Below are 13,125 nucleotides of genomic sequence, written 5' to 3'. Positions count from 1 at the left end.
TGTATGTGACAGTGTCTCCTGATGACACATAGCTGTATGTGTCTCCTGATGACACACAGCTGTATGTGACAGTGTCTCCTGATGACACACAGCTGTATGTGTCTCCTGATGACACACAGCTGTATGTGACAGTGTCTCCTGATGACACATAGCTGTATGTGTCTCCTGATGACACACAGCTGTATGTGACAGTGTCTCCTGATGACACACAGCTGTATGTGACAGTGTCTCCTGATGACACACAGCTGTATGTGTCTCCTGATGACACACAGCTGTATGTGACAGTGTCTCCTGATGACACATAGCTGTATGTGTCTCCTGATGACACACAGCTGTATGTGACAGTGTCTCCTGATGACACACAGCTGTATGTGACAGTGTCTCCTGATGACACACAGCTGTATGTGACAGTGTCTCCTGATGACACATAGCTGTATGTGTCTCCTGATGATACACAGCTGTATGTGACAGTGTCTCCTGATGACACACAGCTGTATGTGTCTCCTGATGACACACAGCTGTATGTGACAGTGTCTCCTGATGACACACAGCTGTATGTGACAGTGTCTCCTGATGACACATAGCTGTATGTGTCTCCTGATGATACACAGCTGTATGTGACAGTGTCTCCTGATGACACACAGCTGTATGTGTCTCCTGATGACACACAGCTGGATGTGACAGTGTCTCCTGATGACACATAGCTGTATGTGTCTCCTGATGACACACAGCTGTATGTGACAGTGTCTCCTGATGACACACAGCTGTATGTGTCTCCTGATGACACACAACTATATGTGTCTCCTGATGACACACAGCTGTATGTGGCAGTGTCTCCTGATGACACACAGCTGTATGTGTCTCCTGATGACACACAGCTATATGTGTCTCCTGATGACACACAGCTGTATGTGGCAGTGTCTCCTGATGACACACAGCTGTATGTGACAGTGTCTCCTGATGACACACAACTATATGTGTCTCCTGATGACATACAGCTGTATGTGACGGTGTCTCCTGATGACACACAGCTGTATGTGTCTCCTGATGACATACAGCTGTATGTGACGGTGTCTCCTGATGACACACAGCTGTATGTGGCAGTGTCTCCTGATGACACACATCTGTATGTGTCTCCTGATGACACATAGCTGTATGTGTCTCCTGATGACACACAGCTGTATGTGACAGTGTCTCCTGATGACACACAGCTGTATGTGTCTCCTGATGACACACAGCTGTATGTGACAGTGTCTCCTGATGACACACAGCTGTATGTGTCTCCTGATGACACACAGCTGTATGTGACAGTGTCTCCTGATGACACACAGCTGTATGTGTCTCCTGATGACACACAGCTGTATGTGACAGTGTCTCCTGATGACACATAGCTGTATGTGTCTCCTGATGACACACAGCTGTATGTGACAGTGTCTCCTGATGACACACAGCTGTATGTGTCTCCTGATGACACACAGCTGTATGTGTCTCCTGATGACACACAACTATATGTGTCTCCTGATGACACACAGCTGTATGTGGCAGTGTCTCCTGATGACACACAGCTGTATGTGACAGTGTCTCCTGATGACACACAACTATATGTGTCTCCTGATGACACACAGCTGTATGTGACAGTGTCTCCTGATGACACATAGCTGTTTTTGTCTCCTGATGACACACAGCTGTATGTGGCAGTGTCTCCTGATGACACACAGCTGTATGTATCTCCTGATGACACACAGCCGTATGTGGCAGTGTCTCCTGATGACACACAGCTGTATGTGTCTCCTGATGACACACAGCTGTATGTGACAGTGTGTCCTGATGACACACAGCTGTATGTGTCTCCTGATGACACACAGCTGTATGTGACAGTGTCTCCTGATGACACACAGCTGTATGTGTCTCCTGATGACACACAGCTGTATGTGACAGTGTCTCCTGATGACACACAGCTGTATGTGTCTCCTGATGACACACAGCTGTATGTGACAGTGTCTCCTGATGACACATAGCTGTATGTGTCTCCTGATGACACACAGCTGTATGTGACAGTGTCTCCTGATGACACAGCTGTATGTGTCTCCTGATGACACACAGTTGTATGTGACAGTGTGTCCTGATGACACACAGGTGTATGTGTCTCCTGATGACACACAACTATATGTGTCTCCTGATGACACACAGCTGTATGTGGCAGTGTCTCCTGATGACACACAGCTGTATGTGTCTCCTGATGACACACAACTATATGTGTCTCCTGATGACACACAGCTGTATGTGACAGTGTCTCCTGATGACACACAACTATATGTGTCTCCTGATGACATACAGCTGTATGTGATGGTGTCTCCTGATGACACACAGCTGTATGTGTCTCCTGATGACATACAGCTGTATGTGACGGTGTCTCCTGATGACACACAGCTGTATGTAGCAGTGTCTCCTGATGACACACAGCTGTATGTGTCTCCTGATGACACACAACTATATGTGTCTCCTGATGACATAAAGCTGTATATGACGGTGTCTCCTGATGACACACAGCTGTATGTGGCAGTGTCTCCTGATGACACACAGCTGTATGTGTCTCCTGATGACACACAACTATATGTGTCTCCTGATGACATACAGTTGTATGTGACGGTGTCTCCTGATGACACACAGCTGTATGTGACAGTGTCTCCTGATGACACACAGCGGTATGTGTCTCCTGATGACACACAACTATATGTGTCTCCTGATGACACACAGCTGTATGTGGCAGTGTCTCCTGATGACACACAGCTGTATGTGACAGTGTCTCCTGATGACACATAGCTGTTTTTGTCTCCTGATGACACACAGCTGTATGTGTCTCCTGATGACACACAGCTGTATGTGACAGTGTGTCCTGATGACACACAGCTGTATGTGTCTCCTGATGACACACAGCTGTATGTGACAGTGTCTCCTGATGACACACAGCTGTATGTGTCTCCTGATGACACACAGCTGTATGTGACAGTGTCTCCTGATGACACACAGCTGTATGTATCTCCTGATGACACACAGCTGTATGTGACAGTGTCTCCTGATGACACATAGCTGTATGTGTCTCCTGATGACACACAGCTGTATGTGACAGTGTCTCCTGATGACACACAGCTGTATGTGTCTCCTGATGACACACAGATGTATGTGGCAGTGTCTCCTGATGACACACAGCTGTATGTGTCTCCTGATGACACACAACTATATGTGTCTCCTGATGACACACAGCTGTATGTGGCAGTGTCTCCTGATGACACACAGCTGTATGTGACAGTGTCTCCTGATGACACACAACTATATGTGTCTCCTGATGACACACAGCTGTATGTGACAGTGTCTCCTGATGACACATAGCTGTTTTTGTCTCCTGATGACACACAGCTGTATGTGGCAGTGTCTCCTGATGACACACAGCTGTATGTATCTCCTGATGACACACAGCCGTATGTGACAGTGTCTCCTGATGACACACAGCTGTATGTGTCTCCTGATGACACACAGCTGTATGTGACAGTGTGTCCTGATGACACACAGCTGTATGTGTCTCCTGATGACACACAGCTGTATGTGACAGTGTCTCCTGATGACACACAGCTGTATGTGTCTCCTGATGACACACAGCTGTATGTGACAGTGTCTCCTGATGACACACAGCTGTATGTGTCTCCTGATGACACACAGCTGTATGTGACAGTGTCTCCTGATGACACATAGCTGTATGTGTCTCCTGATGACACACAGCTGTATGTGACAGTGTCTCCTGATGACACACAGCTGTATGTGTCTCCTGATGACACACAGCTGTATGTGGCAGTGTCTCCTGATGACACACAGCTGTATCTGTCTCCTGATGACACACAACTATATGTGTCTCCTGATGACACACAGCTGTATGTGGCAGTGTCTCCTGATGACACACAGCTGTATGTGACAGTGTCTCCTGATGACACACAACTATATGTATCTCCTGATGACATACAGCTGTATGTGACGGTGTCTCCTGATGACACACAGCTGTTTGTGTCTCCTGATGACATACAACTGTATGTGACGGTGTCTCCTAATGACACACAGCTGTATGTGGCAGTGTCTCCTGATGACACACAGCTGTATGTGTCTCCTGATGACACACAGCTGTATGTGACAGTGTCTCCTGATGACACACAACTATATGTGTCTCCTGATGACATACAGCTGTATGTGACGGTGTCTCCTGATGACACACAGCTGTATGTGACGGTATCTCCTGATGACATACAGCTGTATGTGGCAGTGTCTCCTGATGACACACAGCTGTATGTGTCTCCTGATGACACACAACTATAAGTGTCTCCTGATGACATACAGCTGTATGTGACGGTGTCTCCTGATGACACACAGCTGTATGTGGCAGTGTCTCCTGATAACACACAGCTGTATGTGTCTCCTGATGACACACAACTATATGTGTCTCCTGATGACACACAGCTGTATGTGGCAGTGTCTCCTGATGACACACAGCTGTATGTGACAGTGTCTCCTGATGACACACAACTATATGTGTCTCCTGATGACATACAGCTGTATGTGACGGTGTCTCCTGATGACACACAGCTGTATGTGTCTCCTGATGACATACAGCTGTATGTGACGGTGTCTCCTGATGACACACAGCTGTATGTGGCAGTGTCTCCTGATGACACACAACTATATGTGTCTCCTGATGACACACTACTATATGTGTCTCCTGATGACATACAGCTGTATGTGACGGTGTCTCCTGATGACACACAGCTGTATGTGGCAGTGTCTCCTGATGACACACAACTATATGTGTCTCCTGATGACACACAGCCGTATGTGACAGTGTCTCCTGATGACACACAGCTGTATGTGTCTCCTGATGGCACACAACTATATGTGTCTCCTGATGACACACAGCTGTATGTGGCAGTGTCTCCTGATGACACACAACTATATGTGTCTCCTGATGACACACAGCTGTATGTGACAGTGTCTCCTGATGACACACAGCTATATGTGTCTCCTGATGACACACAGCTGTTTTTGTCTCCTGATGACACACAGCTGTATGTGGCAGTGTCTCCTGATGACACACAGCTGTATGTGTCTCCTGATGACATACAGCTGTATGTGACGGTGTCTCCTGATGACACACAGCTGTATGTAGCAGTGTCTCCTGATGACACACAGCTGTATGTGTCTCCTGATGACACACAACTATATGTGTCTCCTGATGACATAAAGCTGTATATGACGGTGTCTCCTGATGACACACAGCTGTATGTGGCAGTGTCTCCTGATGACACACAGCTGTATGTGTCTCCTGATGACACACAACTATATGTGTCTCCTGATGACATACAGTTGTATGTGACGGTGTCTCCTGATGACACACAGCTGTATGTGACAGTGTCTCCTGATGACACACAGCGGTATGTGTCTCCTGATGACACACAACTATATGTGTCTCCTGATGACACACAGCTGTATGTGGCAGTGTCTCCTGATGACACACAGCTGTATGTGACAGTGTCTCCTGATGACACATAGCTGTTTTTGTCTCCTGATGACACACAGCTGTATGTGTCTCCTGATGACACACAGCTGTATGTGACAGTGTCTCCTGATGACACACAGCTGTATGTGTCTCCTGATGACACACAGCTGTATGTGACAGTGTCTCCTGATGACACACAGCTGTATGTATCTCCTGATGACACACAGCTGTATGTGACAGTGTCTCCTGATGACACATAGCTGTATGTGTCTCCTGATGACACACAGCTGTATGTGACAGTGTCTCCTGATGACACACAGCTGTATGTGTCTCCTGATGACACACAGATGTATGTGGCAGTGTCTCCTGATGACACACAGCTGTATGTGTCTCCTGATGACACACAACTATATGTGTCTCCTGATGACACACAGCTGTATGTGGCAGTGTCTCCTGATGACACACAGCTGTATGTGACAGTGTCTCCTGATGACACACAACTATATGTGTCTCCTGATGACACACAGCTGTATGTGACAGTGTCTCCTGATGACACATAGCTGTTTTTGTCTCCTGATGACACACAGCTGTATGTGGCAGTGTCTCCTGATGACACACAGCTGTATGTATCTCCTGATGACACACAGCCGTATGTGACAGTGTCTCCTGATGACACACAGCTGTATGTGTCTCCTGATGACACACAGCTGTATGTGACAGTGTGTCCTGATGACACACAGCTGTATGTGTCTCCTGATGACACACAGCTGTATGTGACAGTGTCTCCTGATGACACACAGCTGTATGTGTCTCCTGATGACACACAGCTGTATGTGACAGTGTCTCCTGATGACACACAGCTGTATGTGTCTCCTGATGACACACAGCTGTATGTGACAGTGTCTCCTGATGACACATAGCTGTATGTGTCTCCTGATGACACACAGCTGTATGTGACAGTGTCTCCTGATGACACACAGCTGTATGTGTCTCCTGATGACACACAGCTGTATGTGGCAGTGTCTCCTGATGACACACAGCTGTATATGTCTCCTGATGACACACAACTATATGTGTCTCCTGATGACACACAGCTGTATGTGGCAGTGTCTCCTGATGACACACAGCTGTATGTGACAGTGTCTCCTGATGACACACAACTATATGTATCTCCTGATGACATACAGCTGTATGTGACGGTGTCTCCTGATGACACACAGCTGTTTGTGTCTCCTGATGACATACAACTGTATGTGACGGTGTCTCCTAATGACACACAGCTGTATGTGGCAGTGTCTCCTGATGACACACAGCTGTATGTGTCTCCTGATGACACACAGCTGTATGTGACAGTGTCTCCTGATGACACACAACTATATGTGTCTCCTGATGACATACAGCTGTATGTGACGGTGTCTCCTGATGACACACAGCTGTATGTGACGGTATCTCCTGATGACATACAGCTGTATGTGGCAGTGTCTCCTGATGACACACAGCTGTATGTGTCTCCTGATGACACACAACTATAAGTGTCTCCTGATGACATACAGCTGTATGTGACGGTGTCTCCTGATGACACACAGCTGTATGTGGCAGTGTCTCCTGATAACACACAGCTGTATGTGTCTCCTGATGACACACAACTATATGTGTCTCCTGATGACACACAGCTGTATGTGGCAGTGTCTCCTGATGACACACAGCTGTATGTGACAGTGTCTCCTGATGACACACAACTATATGTGTCTCCTGATGACATACAGCTGTATGTGACGGTGTCTCCTGATGACACACAGCTGTATGTGTCTCCTGATGACATACAGCTGTATGTGACGGTGTCTCCTGATGACACACAGCTGTATGTGGCAGTGTCTCCTGATGACACACAACTATATGTGTCTCCTGATGACACACTACTATATGTGTCTCCTGATGACATACAGCTGTATGTGACGGTGTCTCCTGATGACACACAGCTGTATGTGGCAGTGTCTCCTGATGACACACAACTATATGTGTCTCCTGATGACACACAGCCGTATGTGACAGTGTCTCCTGATGACACACAGCTGTATGTGTCTCCTGATGGCACACAACTATATGTGTCTCCTGATGACACACAGCTGTATGTGGCAGTGTCTCCTGATGACACACAACTATATGTGTCTCCTGATGACACACAGCTGTATGTGACAGTGTCTCCTGATGACACACAGCTATATGTGTCTCCTGATGACACACAGCTGTTTTTGTCTCCTGATGACACACAGCTGTATGTGGCAGTGTCTCCTGATGACACACAGCTGTATGTATCTCCTGATGACACACAGCCGTATGTGACAGTGTCTCCTGATGACACACAGCTGTATGTGTCTCCTGATGACACACAGCTGTATGTGACAGTGTGTCCTGATGACACACAGCTGTATGTGTCTCCTGATGACACACAGCTGTATGTGACAGTGTCTCCTGATGACACACAGCTGTATGTGTCTCCTGATGACACACAGCTGTATGTGACAGTGTCTCCTGATGACACACAGCTGTATGTGTCTCCTGATGACACACAGCTGTATGTGACAGTGTCTCCTGATGACACATAGCTGTATGTGTCTCCTGATGACACACAGCTGTATGTGACAGTGTCTCCTGATGACACACAGCTGTATGTGTCTCCTGATGACACACAGCTGTATGTGGCAGTGTCTCCTGATGACACACAGCTGTATATGTCTCCTGATGACACACAACTATATGTGTCTCCTGATGACACACAGCTGTATGTGGCAGTGTCTCCTGATGACACACAGCTGTATGTGACAGTGTCTCCTGATGACACAACTATATGTATCTCCTGATGACATACAGCTGTATGTGACGGTGTCTCCTGATGACACACAGCTGTTTGTGTCTCCTGATGACATACAACTGTATGTGACGGTGTCTCCTAATGACACACAGCTGTATGTGGCAGTGTCTCCTGATGACACACAGCTGTATGTGTCTCCTGATGACACACAGCTGTATGTGACAGTGTCTCCTGATGACACACAACTATATGTGTCTCCTGATGACATACAGCTGTATGTGACGGTGTCTCCTGATGACACACAGCTGTATGTGACGGTATCTCCTGATGACATACAGCTGTATGTGGCAGTGTCTCCTGATGACACACAGCTGTATGTGTCTCCTGATGACACACAACTATAAGTGTCTCCTGATGACATACAGCTGTATGTGACGGTGTCTCCTGATGACACACAGCTGTATGTGGCAGTGTCTCCTGATAACACACAGCTGTATGTGTCTCCTGATGACACACAACTATATGTGTCTCCTGATGACACACAGCTGTATGTGGCAGTGTCTCCTGATGACACACAGCTGTATGTGACAGTGTCTCCTGATGACACACAACTATATGTGTCTCCTGATGACATACAGCTGTATGTGACGGTGTCTCCTGATGACACACAGCTGTATGTGTCTCCTGATGACATACAGCTGTATGTGACGGTGTCTCCTGATGACACACAGCTGTATGTGGCAGTGTCTCCTGATGACACACAACTATATGTGTCTCCTGATGACACACTACTATATGTGTCTCCTGATGACATACAGCTGTATGTGACGGTGTCTCCTGATGACACACAGCTGTATGTGGCAGTGTCTCCTGATGACACACAACTATATGTGTCTCCTGATGACACACAGCCGTATGTGACAGTGTCTCCTGATGACACACAGCTGTATGTGTCTCCTGATGGCACACAACTATATGTGTCTCCTGATGACACACAGCTGTATGTGGCAGTGTCTCCTGATGACACACAACTATATGTGTCTCCTGATGACACACAGCTGTATGTGACAGTGTCTCCTGATGACACACAGCTATATGTGTCTCCTGATGACACACAGCTGTATGTGTCTCCTGATGACACACAACTATATGTGTCTCCTGATGACACACAGCTGTATGTGGCAGTGTCTCCTGATGACACACAGCTGTATGTGACAGTGTCTCCTGATGACACACAACTATATGTGTCTCCTGATGACACACAGCTGTATGTGACAGTGTCTCCTGATGACACATAGCTGTTTTTGTCTCCTGATGACACACAGCTGTATGTGGCAGTGTCTCCTGATGACACACAGCTGTATGTATCTCCTGATGACACACAGCCGTATGTGACAGTGTCTCCTGATGACACACAGCTGTATGTGTCTCCTGATGACACACAGCTGTATGTGACAGTGTGTCCTGATGACACACAGCTGTATGTGTCTCCTGATGACACACAGCTGTATGTGTCTCCTGATGACACACAGCTGTATGTGACAGTGTCTCCTGATGACACACAGCTGTATGTGTCTCCTGATGACACACAGCTGTATGTGACAGTGTCTCCTGATGACACATAGCTGTATGTGTCTCCTGATGACACACAGCTGTATGTGACAGTGTCTCCTGATGACACACAGCTGTATGTGTCTCCTGATGACACACAGCTGTATGTGGCAGTGTCTCCTGATGACACACAGCTGTATATGTCTCCTGATGACACACAACTATATGTGTCTCCTGATGACACACAGCTGTATGTGGCAGTGTCTCCTGATGACACACAACTATATGTGTCTCCTGATGACACACAGCTGTATGTGACAGTGTCTCCTGATGACACACAGCTATATGTGTCTCCTGATGACACACAGCTGTATGTGTCTCCTGATGACACACAGCTGTATGTGGCAGTGTCTCCTGATGACACACAACTATATGTGTCTCCTGATGACACACAGCTGTATGTGGCAGTGTCTCCTGATGACACACAGCTATATGTGTCTCCTGATGACACACAGCTGTATGTGTCTCCTGATGACACACAGCTGTATGTGGCAGTGTCTCCTGATGACACACAGCTGTATGTGTCTCCTGATGACACACAGCCGTATGTGACAGTGTCTCCTGATGACATGAGGCCAAATGATGTCCTTCTTAACTGTATTTTAGACATGAAGTCATGATGGCACCAAACTTCCTGCAGCTCAACCAGGACAAAACAGAGGTTTTAGTTCTGGTCCTGATTGCCAGAGAGAGAAACTTTTACCAAAACTTCTAGATTTTAAAGTGTCCCTGAAATAATTCTATTAAAATACACCAGTATTTAGCATTATTTTCCCCCTTTCGAATGATATATGACACACCAATGACAATCACACCACTATCTTGCTCTTGAGCGCCGAACGTCTAAATATGCCTTTAAATCTCCCGCCCTGTGAATCTGACCTAGTTTTCCCAACTTGCCGTAGTTTTGCGCTGTGACGTATGAGGGGTTATTTACTTCAGCCCACAACAGCTGATCGTAGCGTCTTGTTTACATGTGCTCTGCATTATCGCGTTATTTAGCAGTTTTTTAGAGTCATGCCTAAGCGTTGTGTTGCGGCTGGGTGTTCCCAAATGCCCAGTCCGTCTGTAAGTGTCCATAAATTCCCAAAAGATCAAACTTTGAGGAGATTATGGACAAAACAAGTGCAGCGCACTCGCTCCAACTGGACACCAACAGAGGCCTCCTATCTCTGCAGTCAACATTTCACAGATGACTGTTACGAAACAGCACCCGCAATCCGAGAGTCACTTGGTTTTGCTGTGAAGAGGAAACGTATCCTGAAACCTGGTTCTGTCCCCACCATTTTTAAACGGCTTTTTAACGGATTTTTAAACCCAACCTTCAGTAAGTCTTTTTAAAACCTGCTAAAACTTAAGACAAATAGACCAATAAACTTTGCAAAACACCCACTCTGACACAAGGGTAAATACCCGGTCACACACAATATGTGCACACGGGTAAATACCCGGTCACGCACAATATGTGCACACGGGTAAATACCCGGTCACGCACAATATGTGCACACGGGTAAATACCCGGTCACGCACAATATGTACTCACGGGTAAATACCCGGTCACACACAATATGTACTCACGGCTCAAACATGTATGGTTGAACGCCTTGATTTTCTTCTAATTCTTCCTCCGATGATTCCTCTCCTTCATCTTCGTCCAAAACCAACGATACGTCACTTAAATCTTCGCTAACATCGCTCCTAGGTGCTTCTGTATCGCCAAACCCCTCCATTCTTCAATCAGCTGATGTTGTTTTGGCTGGGACATATAACCCCTCGTACGTCATATCCGGTCTAGCTCAGGCGGCTCACATTTATGGCCCGCAAATATACCGTCGTCTGCTGCATCATGTAAAGTCAATTAAAAGGGTCGGAATTCGGACTTTTATCTGGGAATGTTATATACCTTTCGAAAGCATATTTATTCTTCTTTCTAAAGATGAAATATGATAAACATTTCAGGGACACTTTAACTCATCTTCATCTGTAATGAACCTTTTGACTCTGAGCTAAATTTTATCTCACACACAGGCTTTGTCTAATTTTATCCAGACAAAGACTGGTTTTTATCACCTGAAGAATATAGCCAGACTCCGCCCACTTCTCTCTCAGGAAAGAGGAGGTGCATGCTTTTATCTCCTGTCGGATTGACTATTTATCACCACTACAACTTTTGCAAAACTCTGCTGAACGACTGCTGACGAGGACCAGAAGGCAGGCCCACATTACGCATATTTTAAAATCGCTGCATTGGCTTCAAGATTGATTTTAAGGTTCTTTTATTAGTGTCTTAATGGTTTTGCACCTTCTTATTTATCTGAACTACTTTTATCATATCAACCCTTGCGGGCCCTGAGGTCCTCCGGCGCCGGCCTTTTAATTGTCCCTCAAAGGAGGACCAAGACGTACAGGGAGGCTGCATTTAGCTCCTATGGCCCCCGTTTGTGGAACAGCCTGCTGGGGAACCTCAGGGCTGCAGAGTCTGTTGAGGTTTTTAAAAAAAGGGTTAAAAATTCAACTTGTTGTTTAAGTGACAAATGGGCTATTTTATTTTACATGTGAAGCAACAGACCCATTATATTTATTTTGTAAATTATTAGGAAGGTAAGCACTAAGTTGTTTTTTCTTTGACAATGCACAGCCAAGTTTGCTAAGCCATGTTCTTAGGTATTTTTGATTTAGTAACTTATAGCTTTTTTGAATGCAACCTGCATTTGACTTTGAAAGTATCCTTTTGTTGGGATCTGCAGGACCACAGAAAGTTTGTTCATTTCTGGGGAGAGACAATATTCATTTGTCATGAGAAGCAGTCATGACATGAATTCTGACCCAGGAATGTGATGGCCTTTCACACCTAGAGTGGGGAAGGGGGGACATTCTCCAGGACCCCCCCCCCCCCCCTTTCTGCTCAAGACTCTCCCCCATGCATTTAGCCAGTCATTGATTGGATGAAGCTCTCAGGCTTCGACACCTCTGAAGTCACACGTGGACAAAAGGCTTTCAGCCAGCCTCCATTTTCTCTCTTGCAAAGCAAGACTGGACCCTGAGTAGGTGGGTTGCTGAAGAGCTGCTCCCAGCAGCTCAACTCACCCAGCGTTAGCACACAGCTAACACCAGACGCTCTTGCAACCAGAGGCCTTCACTCCTCAACTCTTCTGCTGACCCAACC

The sequence above is a fragment of the Blennius ocellaris genome, assembly GCF_963422515.1.
Source record: "Blennius ocellaris genome assembly, chromosome: 10".
Lineage (NCBI taxonomy): Eukaryota > Metazoa > Chordata > Actinopteri > Blenniiformes > Blenniidae > Blennius > Blennius ocellaris.
Note: the sequence above shows the minus strand (reverse complement) of the source record.